Below are 24,506 nucleotides of genomic sequence, written 5' to 3'. Positions count from 1 at the left end.
AGTTATTTCCCCCTAGTGGAAGCCACAAACATCAAAACATGGAATTAATTAGTAAGATACTCAGAAACATCAGTGAGAATTCATGATGATCTGGGCTAAAAATTTAGTATTGAAATTGCCTGGAAATAATTTAAAACCATGAAAGGAGGACTTATGCCAGATTTGGTGATACTTGGGTGAAATCACAGAACTCAGGAGGCTAAAACAGAAGGATTGTAGATTTGAGGTTATTCTAGGGTGAATGTTGATTCCCAGTCTCAAAATACAGAATATTTGTTTATGGATAAAGTATAGGAAATTGGATGAATTCATTACTTGTTTAGGTTGTGGTAATTTTATAAAAACTTCCTAAAATCCATGGAGGAAAACTAAGTCAGTGTAAACCTGATTACCACATTTCCAGCTTCCAAATGAATGGGCACAGATTAAACAATAATGGGCAGATTATGGGGTGCTAGTGGCTATAATGAATACCCAAAGAAATGCTATATATTGATCTATTAAATTTAATTAGATTAAACCCATGCCATGTTAGGCATATGACAACATAAAAATAAAACACACAAGAAATCACTCTTCAATGTCTCACATTCTGAGAAAGCTGTTGTGTTCTAAAGTAATAATACAAATAGATCAACAAAGAATCACCTTAGACTAGTCACACAGACACCTCTCTTTTTGGCCAGTAACCCTGCCATGACAGAACTATAGTATGGCAATGTCTGTGAGAAGGTACTCCAGAATAGGAAGGATGTTTCTGCAATAAAAACATTCAAAAAATATGTCACACAGATGACTGCACTCAAAGTGATATGAGGCGTTAGTAGGGATAAAAAGGTTGCAACTTATTTCTTTCCTTCGCATGTCTCAATATTTCCATGTTAAACAAGTACACTCACTTAACATCTAAATATCTTATTTTTAATAACTTCTCAAAGACTTTATTCCACTTTTTAATTTGTTTTACATTTTTTATTTATTCTTTGTGTCTTTCACATAATGCATCTCAATCCCATTCATTTCCCATCCCTTCGTATCTGCCCTCTGCCCTTGCAACAACCTCCCCCAATAAAATAAAATTTAAGAGAAAAAAAAGAAAAAAGAAAAAAGAATCTCGTCATGGGAGCCATAGTGTGACACAGTAAGTCACACAGTCAACCTTTTTTCCACATATCTTATTTGCAAGTGTTCACTGCTTTGGTCTGGTTCGAGGCCTCTGGTTTCTGCTACACTGTCTATTCTGGGCTCTCACTGAGACTCCTTTTGGATATCCTATTGTTGCCCTTTGTCATGGAGATCCTGCAGCTTTAGGTTTGCAGAACCAGCCCCTTCATGTGCTCCAGCAGATCATAGATGGGATGGATGTTGGGGTGGGCCAACTCATAACTCTGTTTCTGGGCCTGGGTAGCTGAAGTGTTGGCCAGCCTGCCAGCTCTTCCCCATCCTCACCACCAGGGTGAGCTCTGTACCATTGCCCTGGCCAATTCAACTCTTGCATCAAAGAGGAAGGGGCGGGGCTAGTTCTGCTTTCATGCCCTCAGGGTTGACATTCCCACAACTGGATCCTGGAAGCCAGCTCTAGTGAGTTGCACAGGCAAGGGGCAATGGCCACTCTCCCAAGTGCTGCAGCTGTTGAAGGCAGTATCTTTTGGTGTTTCTGCTCTTAGTCAAGGTCCAAGAATTTTCCACAGTCTGCCAGAAGTCTTCAATATGTGTTCTCAGCCAGTCTCCTTCCAGCTTAGTCAATTCTTTACAGATCACCCAAATTCTAATTCAAAATTTAAAGACCATGATTTTAAAGCCCATCAACAATTTTCCTTAAAAGCACAAATACCACCAAATAAACGCCTCTGACCTCTTACCTAATATCTCTTACTGCCGTCAGACATGCTATTTCTGCTTCTTCTATGAAATACCAAACTCAATCTCTATGGTTTAAATGACTCAGGCATTTGTCCTTGCTGTTGTATCTACCAAGAGTACCATTTATTTTTAAACTGGAAAATGTATACATGTAGAAGATCACACTGATCTTCCACAACTTTTTGGTTCATATACTTTCTTCTCAGTGATTTTTCTTTGAGTCCAAACCTCATACAGCTATCCACTCCCACAGAATTTCACTTTTTCAATGCTACTATATTTTTCACATTAACACTTATCCCTGTGGGAAATATAGAGTATTGTGGTGGTTTGAATAAGAATAACCCCCATAGACTATTTAAGTGGTTGGTCACCAGGGAGTGGCACTATTTGAAAGGATTAGAAGGTGTGGCCTTGTTGGAGTAGGTGTGGCTTTATTGGAGGAAGTGTGTCACTGGGGTTGGGCTTTGAGGTTTTCAACAGCCCAAGCCAGACCCATTGGCTCTCTCTCTTTCTTAGGCCTAAGGATCTGATGTAGAACTCTCAGCTACTTCTCCAGCACCATGTCTCCCTGTATGCTACCATATTCCCCACCATGATGGAAATGGACTAACCCTCTGAAACTGTAAGCTAGCCCCAATTAAATGTGTTCTAAGATTGGCTGTCATCATGGAGTCTCTTCACAGCAACAGAACTTAAACAAGTATGTATATTTCCAGTGGCATGCCAGTATTCCGGATAAGTTCTCTGAATGCAGAGATTTTCATTCATAAAAGTTTTTGTTAAATTAATAAGAAAATTTATCTCGCAAAATAAATAAATACACTTTCATAATTTTCTCCCTAGGAAAATAGTCGTAATTATATTATTAGAATGAAAACATAGAATATTTGGCAAGCTGTGCAAATTTTGTCTCCCCTACATGCTTTCAAAACAATATTATAACTTCAGAATCCTCTTCTGTGCTTCTATATTTTTCTGTTAGTGAGGGTTTTACAATTTATTTTCTGGCAGAAAAATCTAGTATGTAATTAGGTTGTTTAAATTAAAGAAAAGAATACTTACAGGGTACATAAAATTATTTAATAACCTGCATCTTCATCATTATACAAATGGTCATTATTTTAGATTTACAGAAGATACTCTGCCTACTACACACTGTTCTTCTAATTTAGGTAAGTTAGTTTAATTTTGACAACACTTTTACACGGTAGTTATGAATCACTTGCATATTTCTAATGACTCTTCCTATTTTAGGATGATGTAGCTGAGATAATTGACTCAGACATCATCTAGTGTAATGCTTCACCCTGAAAATGCTTGGCCTTTAACAAGGATTTACATATGAAGTCCCAGCCTATACAATAAATGTATCACAGCTAAAAAATATCCTGTTTCAGTGAACAGAGAATGCCCTATGGCTTGGCATATATTTAATAGCTATGAAACCAAAGAACACAACAGAAAAGTCAAGCTTCACCCAAACTTCCATATTTGCCAGGTCTTTACCCTAGACAATGCATTAAGTGTCTTACTCCACTAGAGTGAAGCATGTTAAGTGCTAATCAGTTACCTACTTGTGGATTTTGGCTCAACAAATACCTGTTTTGCCAGGCCTATCAGGACATAATGGGTTCATTTCAGTATTTTTAAATCCTAAATCAAATTTCCTAATCACCCTTTCTGCCACTGATTGCTTACTGGACAGTAAAACAGGAGATCTGGCCACCTGATGTCACCATCTGAAATTTATCTACATTCTTTGCCTTTTCACCTGCTACTGTGCTTTGCAAAACACACAGGTGCAAGAAGGTCAATAAGTCTAATCATGATGGTGAACAGTCAGCAACAGCAAACAAATAATGAGCAACAATTGCAAACGATGTTTGCCATGAAAGAGAAAGGGAATCATCAGCATCCCATAGCTCAGTCAGGGTTTGAGATTCTCAGAATGAAAGCAATCCATACAAAAAACAAGGTGTAATCTCTTTTGAAGCAGAAATAATTTACTTGATGAATTTGTAGAATAAATGAGAGAGTATAAACTACATACATATACATATATATACATGTATAAATAGGTATATATGTAAATATTTAAATATATGTATTATATAAATATGTATGTATGTATAACATATGCATATATATATATTTACATAGGAAACTCAGCTCATTTTCATACTTTTCCCCATTGTGTATAGTTCTATACCTTATTCATACAATTGCCCTACCCACAGTCAGTGGATCATACCTTCTCAATTAGGTGATCAATTAAGACCCCTCAGACATGTCCAGAGACCCACCTCTCAAGTGATTCAACATTGTCATGTTGACATTTAACACTATCTGCCATTCTAATTCTGTTTTCATATTCTTCTTGGCATGAAGGCTTAAATGATCACATACCACAATGTACACTGTGTTACTATCTGAGATTTGTGTGTATCATCTTAATTTTTAGTTTAATATTTAATTCATTACTGTGGCTTGCTGGACTCCAGACTCCTGATGTAGCTTGATCATTCTCTTGTATTCATTGTGTATCTTCTCTTTTTCTGCCATTATCATTTCAGTAAATTATTTTTCTTAAGTTAATTATCTTTCCTCCATATACAGTATAGGAGGCTGTCAGCCAGGTGTTAATTCATCACTCACTTCTACTGAGTGTTGGTATTATGTTATCAGTTGCTTCTAGATTCTACTGAATTGATTTACCAACAATGATGGTCTATAATCTGGAATTGTAAATCAAAAAACACTTCTTCCTTTGAAAATTATATAATAATTCAAATATATGATAAAGCTTATGGATGCATTCAGAACCTTGAAAAGAATGGCTATTTTTAGAGTTCAAATTTTAGCTGTAGATGCACCTGCAGCCTTCTAAGCAATAGACCAGAAGAGTGGACAGGTGAGGAAAATACACACACACACACACACACACACACACACACACACACAGTTAGCTTAGATTTCCCAACTCTCCTTTTCTATGTTACCTAGAGTGATCACTTCCTTCAGTCTCCTACTGGGATAAATATTGTTATTGATTAATTTATCATGTCACATGGTCCTACCACTCAGACTATTCATAATTCACTGTGCTAGCCAACCTTCCATTACTAAGGAGAAGTTTAATCAGCAGATAGGAATGGATTGGTTGGCATTGGTTGGGTGGTGGCTCAGGGAACTCCACAGAAAAGTGGGAGGAGGGATTGTAGAAGCCAGAGGGGTCAAGGACACTACAAGAACACAGCCCACAAAATCAACTAAGCAGAACTAATAGCTGGTCACGGAAACCAAAGTGATAGTCACAGAGCATTTATGGGTCTGAGCTAGGTCTTCTGCATGTTATGGTTATATAGCTGGGTATACTTGTGGTACTCCTAACAGTGGAAGTGGGGGTTGTCTCTGACTCTTTTGCCTGCTCTTGGTACCCTTTTTCTCCTACTAGGCTGCCACTTCTAGCCTTGATATAAGGGTAGGTGCCTATTCTTATTGTCACTTCTTTTGTAGTATTTGGTTTGTATCCCTGGGAGATCTGCTCTTTTCTGAAGGGAAACAGGAGTAGAGTAAATCTGGGATAGAGGAAAGGTGGGGGAGGACTGGTCTTACTGTGGTTGGGATGTAAGATGTGAGAGAGAGGAAAAAAAGAACAGAAAAGAAACAATGGATGGTTTGGTGCTGGAGTGATATCCCTCATATCCTGTGTTTCTCATCTGCTCACAAGTCAAGCTCCAGAATGTCTGACACCTTTTTTATGTTCCACAACTATTTGCATTCATGTGCACATAGTTGGCTCCTCCAGGATACTTATAACTGAAAATGAAATAAATCTTTAAAAAACAAAAGGAGTGGCATGTTTTTATTCAGTTTTAGAGGATTCAGACAACATTCAGCTGGCTACGCTGTCTTTGAAAATGCAGTAGGAAGGCTCATCACAGCAAGAAGGTATGTGGATAAAGCTGCTCACCATGGCAAACAGAATTAAAGATAATGAGGTACTAGGATTCCATTATCACCTTCAAAGGAATACCTCCATGGTGACATATACTCCCACTAGACCCTAGGTCTTAAAGGTTCTACCAGCTCAGAATAGTATCAAACTGGGAACAAAGATTTTAATTCATGGGCTTTTGAGAGGGTTTCACCAAATCTCTGCTAAAGCAGGTACCTTGTCAATTTCAAATTCTGGACTTCTCAATCTGTCATTACAAAGGTACTTGGTTGTACACTCACTAGCTATTACTTTACAAGTGTTTATTTAATTATTAGTATGTGAAAATATGTGTTAGACCCAAGGACATGTTAAGGAATAATCAGAATGGACGTTACCTTCATAAAATACAAAATTTACAAGAAGAAATAGAAATTAAATATGTTATTTAAATAAATTATACTATGCATGTTTATATATGATTAGAAAAAAAATGATACTCTAGAAACATCACAAAAACTTGTCCTATATGAAGTGAGAACTTGTGGTGACAGAGAAAAAGAAAGTTTTATTTTGTCATTAATGACCATCTGCTCATTCATGTCGAAACTATACCTTTTCCTGCTTGTCTGTTAGTTCTCTTAAAGGATTAATTTTTGTCAGCAAGATATTTCTGCATTCAGAATAGGCAGAACAAGATTAAAGATTCTTTGTTACCTTTTCTATGTTACAAATAAAAAGGCATATATGCATGCACCCCCTGCATGGCATCTGGAATAAATGGCCTCTCACAAATCCGTTATAATTTTTTTTTTTGGTCAGGATTAAGTATTAGCACAAATTTTAACAAATAACAAAAATGGGGGAAGGAAGTTAAATTGAAAGATATAAAAGAAGAATCCAACAAACATGGAAGGATTGAAGAAAAACTTATTTGAAATTCTGAAAATAAAAGAATATACCTGAGCCTGTGGGAGACATTATCATTCAAGCCATCACATCACTGAAAATATTTTTTAAAAGAATCATAACAAAAAAAATTCTAGAGTAAGGGAAAGAGATGCCAATCTGGATACAGGAGGTGTTTAAGTCAACAAATAGACAGGGGGAGGAACAGCCCTCATCTGTGTTATAATTAGAAATTTAAACCCTGATTCAAAAAAAATCAGTAATTAAAAGTAAAAACTTGGAACTTAAAAATCACTATTTGTTTTTTATGTATTTATTTATTTATTTTATGCTTTTTAATTTTATTCACCATCAATTTAATCTATTTTGGTTCTTCATTTGTAAGCACTTGTATCCATTCCATCAGATCTTTTTGCACTAAGAGAGCAGCACATTTCCCATTTCTTTGGGGTTTACAATACATTTTGTTTTATGAGAATTATTAAAAACACATGCTTATCTTACATGGCACAACTAAAGACTTTCACTGATAAATCATGTCATTTTAAACACTAAAATTACAGATCTCAGTTTGTGTTTAGTGTCATAAAAAAACTGGTGTCCATCAATGTGTGTACATATGCACATTGAGCACACATAGGCACATATATGGTATTCATGTTCAGGTATGTGTATTTATCTGTCTTTTTATGATGACCTCAATATCCAAATTTGCATATAATATATATTTATAATGTATATCATATACATACATATATATGTATCCAAGAAAATTATAAGCAAAGATAAGCAAAGGGATTTTTACCTTTATGTTATTTCAGCCTAATTAGGCAATTTTCTTTATCATTACCGACATTTTTCTCTCTAAGTACTCATTGTCCATCTCATTTTATTCACAAATCCATTCGGGTGTACATCTAACCTCTCTAATTAATATATTCCTTAAGAAAAAGAACAAAATAACTTCATTTAAATTCTTTTCATGACATATAATTTTTCTTATATATTAGATAAAATATTGTGAGTCAGTACATAACCCATACACAGAAGCAAGTAAAATGAAAAACAGAAAATAATAATAATTAGCAAAGTATCTTAAGTCATCCTATTAGGAAAAAAAAATATATTTTCTCCTGAAATACCGAAACACTTTTGCCATAATTGATATGTTTTACTTATATTTCAACATCCTGTCTCTAATATACTTCTGCATTTTTCCATCTATCTAGTCATAGCTAGAACTCAGCAAAATAATTGGGTTTAAAAAAGCAAAAAGACAATTGTTAAAAATTCTAATGGATAATAACAGTACCTGCTGGCCAGTAAAAGCCATGCATAAGCAATGCCAACACATAATGATTCACTACCGTGGTATGGGGACATAAGCCATGTGCAGCTAGATTTCCACAAAAGGAAAATGCACAGAAAACTCCAAATTAATAGTGGACTTAATAGAGGACATTGTTTTACTTATTGAAGGGAGCATCTCTAATCCACAGGCCTCCTGAAGGCTAAATAGGTATTAAAATCCTTGAGAACGTGTCAGAAAAATCATTAAAACTACCAAAACTAGAAAATATCATCCTGAGTATGGTAACTCAGACTAAGAAAGACAAACATGAGCCTTCATCCATTAACTGGATATAGATGCAGAAATTCACAGCCAAGCACCAGGGGGAGCTCCTGGAGTCTAGTTAAAGAGAAGGAAAAGCGATTATATGAGCAAGGGGGGTCAAGATCACGATGGGGAAACCTAGAGAGACAACTGAACCAAATTCTTAGGAACTCATGAACTTTAGACCAACAGCTGTGGAACCTGTCTGGGACAGGACTAGGTCCTCTGCACATGGGAGACAGTTGTGAAGCTTGGTCTGTTTGAGGGTCCACTGGTAGTGGGATCAGAATTTATCCCTGGTGCATGAGCTGGCTTTTTGGATCCCATTACCTGTGGTGGGATGCGTTGCTCAGCCTTGATGCAGAGGTGAGGGGCTTCATCCTCCCTCAACTGAGTATACCAGACTTTGCTGACTACCCATGGGAGGCCATACCCTTTTGGATAAGGGGATGGGTGATAGGGCAAGTGGGGGAGGCTGAGGAGAGCAGGAGGAAGGATGAGAGGGAGATCTGTGGTTGGTATGTAAAATGAATTAAAAAATTCTTAAATAAATAAAAACCTTTCTTACACAAGTACAGCAATGAAATATGATCTATGGAAATGTTAAAGAATATCTAAATTGCAATTTGTTGACAAGTTTGAATGCATTGTTTCCTCATCTTGTCCAAAGTAGCATATTATCAGTTTGCCTTTTATCATCTAGAAATATATATATGTATATGTATGTATTTCTGTATATATAAAGGTATATGCCACACATAATAATTAATATATATTTAATAGATTTTAATTAAATAAATATAGATTTACATCATGTATTAAGTATGCAGTATCATACATTTATACCAAGTCTCATACATATTACATACATATAATTGTACAGTTATAAGGAAAAAAAATAAAGTACATTGGTAAAGCATATTATATTTCATGTTAATGTTAATTTATTGTTGAAATTTAATATTTGTTGAGCTTGATATCTTTTCTTTAATTCTACCTGGTACAGTTCTTGGTATGAATGTTCTCTTGATAATTCCAGTGAACATTTTGTTGACAAATGTTTGCATGGCAGAAGACCTGTAGATAGGGAAAACAAGTCCTAAATGTAGAACTCTTTTGGTATTAGCCACTCTTTCTGTACATCCTAAGTTTTGTAGACTCTGACATCTACTAAAATGTAGAGATACACCAAGCAATAGGAGAGGTAGAAGTTTCACCTTGTTGTATCTTCTTTTCAAGAGAACTTTATGGGTGTAACTAAGTTTAAAATTTTTATTCGGGAATATAATGTCCCCAATAATGTAGCAAATACAAGGGATTTTTCTATTATATATATAATAATTAATAATTAATTACTATATATTATATACAATAATATATAATATATAATAATATATTATATATTAATAATAATTAATATAATAATAAATTAATATATATTAATTTATTATTACTATTATCATTATTATTGTGTGGACCAATGTGTATGTGTGTGTGTTTATAGTGTGTGTGTGTGTGTGTGCACATGTATATGTGTGAGCTCATATGTGGCTATCAGAGGATAAAGTTGCAGTGTCCTTGTCTCCATCCACTGTGGTTTCTGAGGCTCAAACTCAGATCATTAGGTTTACATGGTGTCTTAGTTAGGATTTCCATTGTTGTGATAAAAAATTCTTTTCCATAAGCAATGTGGGAGGACATGGTTTATTTCATATTGCAATTTATAGTATATCATTTAAGGAGACCAGGGCAAGAAAGCAGAGCATGTACCTGGGGACAGGACCTTGGAAGAAAGACCTGAAGCAAAAGTCATGAAGATCTGATACTTATGGCTTGCTCCTGATGGCTTATTCAGCCTGCTTTCATATGTCACCAAGGTCAAACAGCCCAGGGAGGTCACTCGCCACAGTGAATTATCTCTTTCATATTAATCATCAGTTTAATAAATGTACTACCAGTTTGCCCACAGGCCAATTTTGTGGTGTATTTTCTCAATTGAGGTATACCAAAATAACTCTAGCTTATGTCAAGCTTTCCTAAAACTAGAAAGCACACATAATATACAATTTTACTTGTTGATCCCTCTGGCTGGCCACATTTTGTTTAAAATAATGCTCAATTTAATATGAAAAATAACGTTAAAAGTTCATCATTTAGACTTTTTTGGTGGCCTGGTGTAAACTTAACACCCTTTGAATTTTAAATTACAAATGTGTAAATAAAAAAATCTCTAAAAAACATATGAAATCATTTTAGCAAAACATTTAGTGACATATTCACAGCCACTACATATGAGATATCTAGTAATGCATAAAGGATACCATACTTTAACAAATAAATAGTAGCTGTGATCTACTAACTACTACTCATAGTAGTAGTTATTTCCCAGCCACCTTTGTTTTGAAATAATTACGATAAGATAGCAATTCATTAACTTTTATGTTAAGGGATTCCAAAAACTGAAATTTATCTTATGGGTTTCTCAGAAATTGGGATTTGTCATGACAATGCTGTAGACTATCAGAAAGAATAGTGTGTGTGTGTGTGTGTGTGTGTGTGTGTGTGTGTGTGTGTGTGTGTGTGTGTACCTATATGTGCCTGTATATACATGTTGGTGTGAGTGTACACATGAGAATTTTGTTGCATGACGATGAACATGTGCTTGTGAAAGCCAGATGTTGATATCAGGAGGCTTTCTTAATTGTTCTCCCTAACTTAATTTTTGACATAAGGTCTATCACCACACTTGGATCTTACCATTTAAGTTGTACCAAATGGCTATCCAACAAGTCCTTACATTCCCCTATCTTCTCATTTTTAGGGACAAGATTTTTCTGGGGAGGCACAGCACACACTCATCTACACACTCAAGGCCACAGTATAGACAACATGAAAGTGAAGTGAGTGGTTTCACTGGCCTTAGTTACAGAAATACAGGCTCGGGGGCTGCTTACAGGAGCAGAAATGACTGAAAGACCACTGCATCCTCAAAGCCCACCCCAGCATGTGTGACAGGTCATGAAAGCTGGGAAACTGGAGCACATTTCACAGCCTCTAGGCAGCACAACTGGTTGGAGAGTGTCCCTTCCCAGTGACTCCGTTGATTTAAATCTCTTCCTAGCAGCTCAGCTGGCTTCTACTTCTTCAAGGCAGCTGGTCCATCTTTGAAGTTTGGCTTGTCTGAGACTCTCCTTTTTAGATTGGCTTGTCTAGGAGTGACTCTTAGTAATTTTTGTTTTTAACTCTTGTGAGAGAGGGGGTGTAGTGAGTCCAGTCAATTTCTGGTATTTCCTGAAGCTCTTTTGAGTTGTTTGCCTTCTGACTTAAGAATTTTTGAAGCATGATAGAATATTTCTGTTCAGGGAAACTACTACATGAAACCCACTGAAAACAGTGGAGTTACAGATGCTAACTTTCCTGCCTGGATCTTATGTGGGTGCTTAGGTTCTTATGCCTGTGTAGCAATGAAATTACTTAGCAAACCTCCTCCCAAGTCCCAGAAGGATATTTTAACTCTTTCACTCATAACTTTTAAGTATCCACAGAAAGAACCTCTTTATATTTATTCCTGTTTAAAAGACCTCTTCATTTTGATATCAACCACTTTACCATCTTCCTTCATTTATTTATTTCAGCTACTCATTCTAAGTCACAGACTAGACTCTATGCATGTGTTTTTAGTCAGCCTGCTCTATAACAATTTTTTCTTTTGCAAATTAATGCAAATTTATTTTAGTAGATTCTTGCTACTTCCACAACCATTATAAAATAAGAAATATATTTACCTTCACAAGTATATAATTTTATTCAGCATCTTCCTAAATAAAATAGTAATTAATTCTACCTATATTAGGTTAAGATATTACTCTCAAAGTATTTTATAGAATAATTTAAAATGATGAAAATCACCATACTATTTCTTTTTCATTTGCTTTAACAAAATACATCAACTGGGTATCTTTTTAAGGCATGAGCTTCCTTAAGTTCATTTATGGAATAATAGTCTAAAGAGCATAGCACCAACTTTAATGAGAACATCATGAAATATAGCACCCCATGGTTGGTAACATTAAAGTGACCAGAGAAAGGGAGAGGTCACACAGCAAGGTAGGAAGCACGTCTCAGTCAGAGGATCAAGTCTTGGGACCCTCAAATAAAATCCCTTCTTTCAGGTCTCCTTCCACTTTTTAACCCCAACATACTGAAGACCATGTTCTCAATGTGTGAAACATTAAAATACACACTCAAAACATATCTAAGCCATTCCCTCGTGTGTCTTATTGAAGCATAACTCAGAACTTATTTCAAAAATTAATTTATATTTCACATTATTTTCCTGGATCTACATTTTATAACTACTTAAAGTGTAACTAGCTTTCATTTCTCTTGTTATAACATATATCAGTGATGGTAAAACTAAACAAGAAGTCTAAAGATAATGTTCTTTCCATGCAAAAGTACTTTAGATATGTTCAAATAGCTAAAGTAATAATTGGGGTGCACAAGATTGTTTAATCACTCTGATTATTTGAATACTCTTTTGGTGCAGCTCTCCAAAATAATTCTGAAACACTTCCATTTACTTTCACAATCATTCTATTTCTGTGTGTTCACGTGAAAGTTCTTATTAAAGCTAATTCATTTTATGCTGTGACAATAGTGTTGAAAAGCCAGCAGGAATATAAATCATCCAATTATTCCCATTGAGGAACCAGCATGCAAGTGTAAATGGAGCTGGAACGATGGTTGTGCAGCTCTGTTTAGTCTGAGGGGCTTTGATGACTTGATTCAGGCTGGAATCTGCTGTTTTGTGCCTGCGTTCTGTGGGAGATTATTTATTCGTACTCACTTGAAAATGTACTGGATGATGCATGGAAAATACAGAGGAAAAATGAAGACAAATTATGGTGTGGGCTTTCTAGTGGAAAAGCATCTGCTGTGGAAACAGATGAAGTTTATTGGTTTGGAGTAATTATCAATGCCATTTCAAAATCAATGTCAACCAAGCCACTTTATGTGTCACAAATTCCCTTAATCAAATTTATTAGAGATGTAAGAGTACACAAAATAATGATCAGTTCTTTAATTGAAACAGCCAGAAACCAAAGTCCATACCTCTCTACCCTCTGACACAGACAACAGGGCAAAATATGCTCATTAAAAATCAGAGAAAGCTGATAAAAACTGGTGTCATTGTCTGAAAAGTTAAAAACTCAATGTGGTCCACAACTTAGAGACTTTTAATAAGGCAAAGTTGAAGGCGGAGCAGCTGTTGCCTTGAAACACAGCATTATTTTCTGTTTGTCCTAATGTTAGTCTTTGATAATGAATAAAGAAAACAGCCAATTTAAAACTCAGGGATGTCCTTCGAGAACAGAGAAAGCTGAGTGGCACAATGAGAGCAAATTAGAGGGAAAAGAATGTCAGTGTAACACTCCAGATGGTCTGGAGAACTCTTGTTAATAGATGTGTGTGATTCCCACTGAGAACAGGAGCTAAATGTATCCAAAGATTTAACAATGGGTCTGGGCACACACTCATTTCCTAAGAAACTATGCTTGGTGATTTGATTATATCCAAAATTAATTAATATAAAGTTAAGGAGATCCCATTCACTGTATTCCACCCTAAGGCAACAGTAGACTCTGGTAAAAGTTACATGGTCATAGTCACATGGACCTAGGACACCCATCACTAAGTAAATGGCTTCACTTCTACCCTTTTCTCCCAGACTCCCATTCGCCACAGAGGACCATAGACTCCAGATGTCTTGTCCACTATTTCTGTCTGGAAACAAAATATCTATCATGTACTATCTAAATGATCATAAGCCCCTTGCAATAAGCTGACAATGATAGTTGCCACTATCCTCCTAGGGCACATGATATAGCTGGCAGCCTCTATGAAACAACAGTGTATGGAAATGAACACAATGCCAGACTTCTGCCTGAAACTTTTGACATGTGTCTAAGTGTAGAAACCAGCACTAACAAAGGAAGAGGACCAGGATTATGAATCAGGGAATCTGGAGGCCAGATGTTTGGGTAATGCTGCTTTTGTAAAGAAAGTTAAATGAAATTGTCCCTCTGTTTGGGGTTATTGAAATACACATGTCAAGGAAAAAGATAAAATATAACCTTAGAATAGCTGCCTACCTGCTGTATGCCATGGCAGCTGTCCTTGGATGTAGACTTGAATACATCTGGAATTAACTAAAACCCAAGTGGCTGGGGGACATCTGTAGGTTACTGTCATCTGAGATAAGAATGTCCACTCTAGATTCAGATATATTAAGATAAGATCTGCTTTTAAGCTGGGCCCACCTCCTGCTGCCTGCCTATATACAGAAACTGGAAGAAGGAAGCTTGTTCTCTCTTTCCTTGCTTGCTCTCGCTCTCACGGGTAAGTAGTGCCTTCAGTGTCTTTAGAGTCTACTTATTCAGAATTCCAGCATAGATTAAAGACCAGCTGAGACATCCAACCTTGTGGATTGAACAACTACTGTATTCTTGGGCTTTCCATTGGAAGTAAGCTCCTGTTTCACCAGGTGGACCAAAGCCTGTAAGCCATTTTAATAAAACCCATACACACATACACACGGATATATAAATACATATGCACATTTATAGATATATAGATAGAGGAGAGAGTTTCATTGTATGAGCTCTATTTCTTTAGACAGCCCTTACTAATACATATGCTTTAAGTTAATTTAAACTTATTATTCTGATCACTATGTTCTCTAGAACACACAAATAGTAAAATCAGGTTTAGGTTAACACTTGTCACAGCACCTTAACTTAATATTATCATCTATTTATGTATTTGTGTGTGTGTGTGTGAGTGTGTGTGTGTGTGATGTTGTTCACATGGTCACACACATATAAGAAAGATAGAGGACAACCTTTTATCTGGGATCAACCCTGGCAATCACATTTGCTGTCAAGTGTATTTACCCACTGAGCCATCTGAGGGCCTGAGGGCCTGACACATAACTCTTAAAGGCAAAATTCTTCGTTGGTTTTCTTCAATTCTATAACATTAGAACTTTGAGGATGGATTCTGTCAGGTTTTCCTTAAATTTTTAATGAATTTATCACTTTTACCTATCTCTGTCCTTTTTTATTTTATTTTTCTCTCTTTCAGCTATAATGTTGTTTCACACACAGGCTCTTTTTTCTGTGAAATAAACAATGAGTGGATTTTAATAACTTGCCACTTTCCAGTCTTCCTTAGGGAAAATGTCTCTCAAAAATAATGTAAAAGCCTGGAAAACACACACACACACACACACACACACACACACACACACACACACACACCACAAATAAAATTGTAATAACACTTTTTAAATAATGTAAAAAGAAGTGAGAAAGCTAAAAGAAAACAAGAAGAAAGTGAGAAGGAGAAATGTTGACTATTGGTAGAATGTTGTGAACTGCCTACTTGATCCTGGACTGTTAAATAATATATTATGTGTTAAGAGCTGCCATGTATTAAATCTTCAGTAAGGTACCCCTTGAACGTGTCCCTCTGCTTGAAACATGTGCACATGTTTATTTGTTGTGTACTCACTGTGTTTAAGCCTCTGTGCTCAATTCTTTGAAGATGAATTATAAATGGCATGTATCCTTTAAAAATGTGTCTAAGAGTGATTTTATTCATTTCACTATTTTACAGATGTTCTCAACATTAACTTGCTATCTCTTGTTTTATTGCCCCAATATGTGACTCTTCATTTCCCTTTATATCTATAATCAAGAGAATCCAAAGTTGATTTCAGCTTACTTCTTTGCCTTTATTTTAGACATAACTGTCTTTTTTTCTTTTTACCTAAGGTACTACTACAATAATATAGCTACATAAATTGCATCCAATTTATTCTCTTTTAGTGTACAAACAATATGCTTTTCAAAATTTCTTTAAGTGGCATTCTAAAATAAACTAGAAAAAAAAGTTTTACATTATATATTAATCATCCTGCCCAGACTTCAACTGTTCTAAATTAAGACAGATTTGGTCATCACAGGCAGGCGAGACTACTCTGATTCAACACTGATTCAAAGTCTTGAAATTTCTCATCGAAGAAAATATAAGTTAACCATACTATTTGTCTAAACGTTCTTTTTAAAGCACAAACTAAATGCATTTGTTTGGTGTCAACCTACAAGTTTCCCTATGCTATCAGAGCACAGACAAAACATGGTAGGACCTTTACAGTTGGAAAATGATAGCAAACATCTTTTTTGGGATTCATGCCCTAACTTGACCATAAGCTTTCTTAGGTTCACCCTGTGGTTGCTGCTGCCCTGTTGGCCTCTCTGGTAGGTGAGTCCAAGATGGTCTAATTTTCAGATTTTTGAAATGTTTGTTCACATTATTTTACTGCTGAAGACACAAATTAATTGATCAGATGCAAAACATTTTTGGTTAGCAGTGTGGTATACAGATGTTTGTTAGGGGTTGATTCATATAAATCTTGAATCCAAATTTAAACATCTATGAAGCCCCAGTAAATGGTCTGCAAACCCAGTAGGAAGCTACAAAACTGGTCAGCGGATGACAGAGACCATCAGGTAAAGGTTTTGTCTGTATTAGTTGCTTTTAAAGTGCTTTAAAACCTCTTGTTGCCATGAATTGAATTCTCCATCCATTGCATCTTCCTTGCCAGAATGGATTGAAATCCTTTGAAACTGTGACCCAAAGCAAACCTTTCTTCCCCAAACCTTTCTTCAGTATGGTGATTACAGTGGCACAAAAGTAATGACTAATTTATAACAGAAATGCATTTGCATATCGATTTATAATTGTCCATTTTTGTTATGAATTGAACTAGTCAATTTTTGAAATCAATGTTTTGGAACATTTCTCTGAGTCATTTATTGAGGATCTGTCCCAGAAAAATAAGATGTTTCCAATCCTGACAAATTTAGTTAAGTGGATTTTTTATGCAAATATAGGTAGAAATCAAGGTTTGGAAGAATTAATGGACTTGCCAAAAGTCACGTATACACACACACACACACACACACACACACGCACACACACACACACACAGAGTCCTGCACATGCAATAGTTTAGGTCACTTCTGATTATTGAGAAAATGTGCTCTAACACTTTACCTCCAAATGAAGAAACATGTTGAAGTTACAATGTTTCATCTTTTCTTAAATTGCTTTTTCCAATTTTTGAAATTACAATATAATTACATTGCTTTCCCTCTCACTTTCCTTCCAATCCCTCCAATGTACCCTCTCCTTTCTCTCTTTTAAATCCTTGGTGTCTTGCTTCATCAATTGTTGATACACTCACACACACACACACACACACACACACACACACACACACACACACACACACATATATATGCATTTGTTTTTCTTTATACCTATAAATAAGTGTAGTCCTCTCCCCTTATAAAGAAAGCTCCTCTTTTTAACAGACAGAGATAATTACAGAAAATACACACATAAATGCATAGTTGTGGAGTGTAATAATTATTTTATTTTTTATTAAGAATTTTTTTAATTCATTTTACATACACAAATCATAGATCCTCCTTTTCCCTCCTTTTGTCTCTCCTATCTCCCCTGGCCAACAAACCCCTCTTTCCTTCCTACAAGAAGTTTAGGCCTCCCATGGGGAGTCAGCAGAACTTGGTACTTTCAGTAGAGGCAAGTCCAAGCCCCACCACCCTCTACCTCAAGTCTGTGTGATGTGTCCCACTATAGGTAGTGAGTGTGGAGCCCAGTCGTCCTGGACACAACTACAGCACAACTCCTGAACCTAAGTGTCAAGGACCACTGCAGAAGAGGGTGAATAAAAACTAGAAAAGTCAGAATAACCAGAAATTGTCTGCGAAATTATGTCTCCTGGTAATGTCATGAGCTACATCCATGAAATCTTAAGGAACATGACTGTCTAAAAAACTGTACTAGGACCATCACAATGGCCATGCTAACAATGTGGATGGGAAAAGACCACCAGGCTGTAACCCTACATAAAACTGGATCTTTATCAAATGTTTGGTGCACTGAGTGTAAAATGGCAGGAATATGACTGTGTGAAATATGTTTCTTTGTACTTCTGTGATTTGTCATATTTGGTATCAGAAGAAAAAGAATTAACACTGTGTGATATTTGAGAGAATAATGTATCATAGGAAAAAAGGCAAAAACATTCAAATGGTAATGAATTTATATTTTACTCAAAGTTGAAATGTGAAAACAGTGAATTGGTGTAAGTCACATGTATTGTTATACCTAGAGCAATGACTGAAGATGATTTTGAAAAACGCTACTCAAAAAAAATACCGATCATAAATAAAGATGAAATATTCACATAGACACAGAAATACAAGAAACAAAAAATTGTAGACAATTCAAGATGACTGAAGTGGAATGAAAATAAATAGATGGCATGGTTATTGGATAAGACAGTAACAATTCCACTAAATATGAATTGTCCCAATGCAGCAATAAAAATAGAGGTTTGGTGAATTGATCAATAAAAAGAAAGGGTGATGGAAATTCAATGATATAAGTAGAGGAAAGCCAGGAGAATAAAATGCACTCTTAAAACTTAAAACTCCAAATTGTAGAGTAATTTGATTTTCGATGAAATAGAAAACATTAAAAAAACTAAAGATAAGTGAGAAACTATGAAAAGATTTTAAAAATATGCAAGATATACCAACTTGCTGACCTTAAATGTTCACACAACTAACAACCATAGAAGTAGAAGCAGTAATATCTGAAATAAATTTTAGCATGAAAAAGTAGATAAAATTTAGAGTCAAGGGTACAATAATATAAAAAATTGAAAAGCATATTCAACATACTGAATCTAATTGGCATACATACTTTTATATATGCTCAAACTAACAGTATAAAGTTAGTTTTTCAGCACAAATGGTATATTCCTTGAGATAATATATATTTGGAACATAAAATTAGCTTGAACAATTTTAAAAGAAACCAAGCCGGGCGGGGGTGGCGCACGCTTTAATTCCAGCACTCGGGAGGCAGAGGCAGGCGGATCTCTGTGAGTTCGTGGCCAGCCTGGTCTACAAACTGAGTTCCAGGAAAGGCGCAAAGCTACACAAAAAAACCCTGTCTTGAAAAAACGAGAAAAAAAAAAAAGAAACCAACAGAGTATATCCTCTGACCATAGTGGGATAAAATCTTCAGTTAACAGAAAATATAATATGGAGTAATTTCTAAACAAACAGAAGATAGTACCATATAATCCATGGACAAAGAAATCTCAAGAAAATAGAAAAAATTCAGGGAAATAAAAATACATCAAAATATGTATTATGTAATTAAGTGAACCCAAAAAAGGAATCATATGGCCAAAATATTTAAATTGGCAATTAGATGAATAAAAAAGTCAATAAACTGATAATAAAACCAGCAAAATTAAAGAATTAACTAAGTAAGTATATAAATCTAACAAAAACTATTAATAGAAACTGATTAAACAGAAAGTTATTTATATAATACATGAATTACTAAGTTCTAGAAAACCTAACAAAATATTGAAAATTGGTGCAATAAAATTATAAAAATGTTCACTATAAAACTAAGATAAAGGTGTAAGTTCAAAGCCTAGATATTAATAAGAGGAACAAGGTGCAAATATGTTCCTCTGAGAGAGACTGATTCCAAGTTTTATGATAAATTTTTTGGGAAAGCTGAATGCAGTGGCTTATGACTGTAATCTCAGCAACTGGGAAATGCAATCACTGAGTACTGCAACTACAGAACATCCAACAAACTAAACACTGACCTTGATCTGAGCATCCAACTTTATATAAGATCAATTAAAATAGAACTTGCTCTTAAACTTAAAATGTAAACCTATAAAGCATTTTTGAACAAAATAAAGAATACAGAAATATTATTTTAAGGATCCTATGGTACATACAATATCATTATAGACAACAAAATTATGATCTATTAAGACATAAAATTTAATGAATTGTAACATCAGAGTTAACATGGGTTATGTAAAATCTAAAAAAGATGATTAAGAGAAACCATCTACAGAGAGGAGTACAATATTGTCAAAACAAATATCTATAACCAGAATTCATAACAAACTTTGAAAACCTATAATAAATACATAAATCTATTTAAAACTTTTAAATTAAAATTAGAAATGAAGTTATTTAATGAAAAATAATATGCAATGCCAAATGATCATCTGAAGATATATTTGAAAATATTAGTAATAAGAAAATAAAAATTAAATGGGCTTGGTGGTGCACACCTTTAATCCCAGCACTCAGGAGGTAGAGGCAGAAGGATCTCCATGAGTTTGAGACCAGCCTGTTCTACAAAAGCAAGTTCCACGACAGCTAGAACTGTTACGCAGAGAAATGCTGTCTCAGGGGAAAAAAGAAGAAAGGACAAATTAAAAGTATTATGATATAAAACTGTGCACCATCAGAATGAGAAAGAAATATAATGTAAAACTGTGCACCATCAGAATGAGAAAGAAAGTGACAATAAATTCTGGTAAAAATAATTTTCAGCTTGTATTTACATATTATGTACATATGTATAAATGTAGCAATGTATGACTATGATAAATACAGACATTCTTCAATAGATAATAGTAAAAATTCTATGATTAACAAAAATCATGATAAAGTAGTGAATAAAATGTGTCCAAATTTTCATATCCTCAACATGAATATGTTTACAAGAAATTATATGAAAGGCTAGAGAGAGGTGTAGTCAACAGCAAAAAGAATAGATCTTTCTCTCAATGCCCAGAGTCCTCCTTGTCATAGTAAATGTATGTATGAGACTACATCATTTGCAAAGTTGTAAGGACAGCTAGAAGAATCAGCAGGTTATGACGAATGCTAATAAAGCTTGGCAACCTGAATTAATCCCTGGGACCCATATGATCAAAAGATAAACTGACTAACCCCTTCAAGTTGACCATGACCTCTAAATACACACAACACACAAACAAACTATGGTATGATCCCCTCCATACACACACACACACACACACACACACACACACACACACACACACAAAATAAATGGAAATGGTTGTAATGAAAATTAGAAAAGTTGTAAATTATTGAATGAACACACATAAAAATAAAAGAATAAGTGATGAAATATGACTATGTTTATGGGGGTGTTGAAGAAATTACCCTGGTTTTGATTGTATATGATAATTTCACAAAATGTACAGAACATCAATATGTTTATTCCATATTTATGTATGTGCATCTAATCACAACACCAATAAATTTTTCCAATAAAATTAATTATAGGGTGAGAAAGATGGTCTTGTAGTTCAGAGCACTTGCTGCTCAAGCATGAGACATAAAGATCCTAGCATCTACATGAAAAAGCCAGGCAGGATCCCATACTTTGCTGTATCCTGGTACTGTGTATAGTAGACAGGACACTCGACGAGGCTTGTTGGTCTCCAGGCCAGATGAAAGTGCAAACTCCACATTCAACAAGAGACTGCCTGGAAGGTAAAGTGATTAGTAAACCCAATACCTTCCTCTACCTTCCATTTATAAGGACAGATATAATTCCCATTCACATATATGTGCTCATCTCTCTCTCTCTCTCTCTCTCCCTCTCTCTCTCTCTCACACACACACACACACACACACACACACACACACATACACACACAAACATACACACACACACCTTTATACACATGTACGTGTACACACTTTTAAGTAATATTCACTGTAATATTTTTAAATAGGAAGTAAAATGTTAAGACTAAGGAGGGACATGAAGAAAAGAGTGATTGTACAATTTATAAGCTAATGAAATCTTAAATCCAGGAGTAAACAAGTGGTGAATGTGTTATAAATTCATAAGATGAGTTAACCAAGGCCCACATAGGCCTTCCATCTGCGAAGTTTTCTAGAAGAGTCTAGAGAACTTTCTATCAGTAGTTAACTAGTATTTTCTTAACAGTTATAGAATTTCAACACAATAAGTTATCATTGGGTAATAAGAGAATTCAACTCACAAATGAATACTGACTTAAGAAGAATCAATTTCTTCAAAAAAGCTTTACTATGACTAGTATTGGGGTTTAATTTTAAGCCTAAAAGAATGAGGACAAACAAATCCTTAACTGTATGTGTGTGTGTGTGTGTGTGAATATGTGTTGTGTTTCATTTTCAGCATGATTCAGTGTTAGTATCCTTTGGAATGTATTGTCTCCCTTTTCTTGCTCTCTTTTTAAAGTTCAGAGACTTTGAAAATGGCTTGCTCATAACATGGTATATATAATGTATTGATTTTTGCATATGACGCTGTGTGATTCATATGTGTATAGGTATGTATGATGTTTATGCATGTGGGGGGTACATGCAGGTGCCCTAGCAAGGTGCAGGGATGGGAGGACAGTCTCCGTGTTCATCCTTGTCTGACAGCTTGTTAGAAGGAAGTTCTCTTTATTGTTCACCATTGTGCTTTGTCAGGCAGGATACCTGGCCTGTAAGCTTCCAAGTATCTTCCTGTCTCTGCCGCCCATCTCCCTCTAGGAGAACAGAGATTTCAGATGAGTCCAACTAGATTTGCCTTTACAGTGTTCTGGATATTCAAACTCAGACCCTCATGTCTACATGGGAAGTACATGATGCACTGGACCACATTTACCATTCTATTTTATTATACAGTGACTCTTCTCAGCTCCGTATGGTTATATGAAGTATTGGTGCTAGTTCTTAAAGTATGTGTGCTTACTATTCAAGGATTTTAAGGACTAAGGACACACAAATTAAAAAAAAAAAAAAAAACTTCATTACTTTGAAGAAATATGCATCAAAATTACTGTCTCGAAAAAACAAAAAAAACTACTTTACTTATATTTTAGTTATTATTTCTCTGTTAATAGATACTGCAACCTGTTGTATATTTTTAATGAATAGATACGTCAATAGTTAAATTCAACTATGATAATCTGTTGGCATAATGAAAAATACAGGAATTTATAGTATTTCAGGTACAAGGTATTTTATACCACTGCATGCCCTCATATTTTTATGTAAATTTGATAACTTATGATATTAGACTGCTTTTGTGATCTGGCGCAGTTCAGTAAATCTGTGATTCCCTCAAGTCATCTTGTTCCAAGCACATAGTTATTTATTCTCATTTTGCTGCAGCGATTTGACTTAGCATAATGCTGATCCCACTCTATTTTTTGACTCAGAATTTTATTGCAGGCATGTGTCAGCTTATTATTAAAGTGGTTAGACATAAGCTCCTCTCAAATATTCACTGTCCTATTTTGTGGTCTCTTTTCAGACAGCACTTCATTGAGAGCAATGGCCTTGGCTTGGTTCCATGGATGTCTCGCCAATCAGGATGTAGGTTACACCCTGGATGGAATGAGCTTTTCAAGAAAACTTAGTCCAATGAAGAGAGAGTGAATCTGGAAGCTCATTAATATTCAAGCATGCTGCAGACTAGAGGCTTCTCTTGAGTAAGCTTGTTAATCTTACCTTGCCTCATCAACATGCATTGCTGGGTGAGCCAAGCCAAACGCTCTCTTTTTTTGCCTCTGTTTAGGATATAAGACTTGCAGTGCAGAAGTGAAGTATTGTTGTTTGATTTTCTTTCATCAAAACTATCGTTTCATCCTTTCTAAAAATTCAATTATTGTATACCTATATAGGTTAACATTATTGATGTGGCATGTGACTAAGGAACAAGAAAATAGATTGGGTGCAATGTTGAAGTTTATTTTTCTCCCAAATAACTAAAATTTATTTTCTCATTTGGCTTACTGAAAAATAGCCAGTGATTCTTACTCTATAAAGTCGTCATGCACATTAATGTATTTTTTTTTTTTTTAAATCAGGGAAGGTTTTAGGTATAAGTCAAATTCTTTCATTTACAACATTTTTATTTATTTTTGTTTTACATTTTTTTGAAACTAAGTCTCATTTCATATCCCAGTTTGGCCTTTCTATCTATCTACTATTCCCCACAACATGAATTCTTCCTGCTTTTCTTCTCATTGAAAAAGTAATAATATTTATTATTAAATCAAATATTGCTTACCTGCTTCCTACAACATGATGAAATACTGTCCAAACATAAGAGAATGGACCTGCTTACTGTGTCCACATAGTAACTCAATAATTTCCTGGTCAGCACCTCAAAGCA

At 35.1% G+C, this 24,506-nt stretch overlaps 1 long non-coding RNA gene across 1 annotated transcript in view; it reads left to right on the top strand.

Annotated features, from left to right (window-relative positions):
- The first annotated feature begins 6,011 nt into the window (after positions 1-6,011).
- LOC143267518 (uncharacterized) overlaps positions 6,012-24,506 on the top strand; it is a 42,394-nt gene continuing 23,899 nt past the window's right edge. The window contains exons 1-2 of the long non-coding RNA XR_013042655.1: positions 6,012-6,085; positions 23,643-23,820. This is a non-coding gene — a long non-coding RNA (uncharacterized LOC143267518). The remainder of the gene's footprint in view (positions 6,086-23,642; positions 23,821-24,506) is intronic.

The sequence above is a fragment of the Peromyscus maniculatus genome, chromosome 10 (assembly GCF_049852395.1).
Source record: "Peromyscus maniculatus bairdii isolate BWxNUB_F1_BW_parent chromosome 10, HU_Pman_BW_mat_3.1, whole genome shotgun sequence".
In the NCBI taxonomy this organism is placed as follows: Eukaryota; Metazoa; Chordata; class Mammalia; order Rodentia; family Cricetidae; genus Peromyscus; species Peromyscus maniculatus.
The sequence above is the reverse complement of the archived record's forward strand: the minus strand, read 5'-3'. Positions and strand labels throughout refer to the sequence as shown.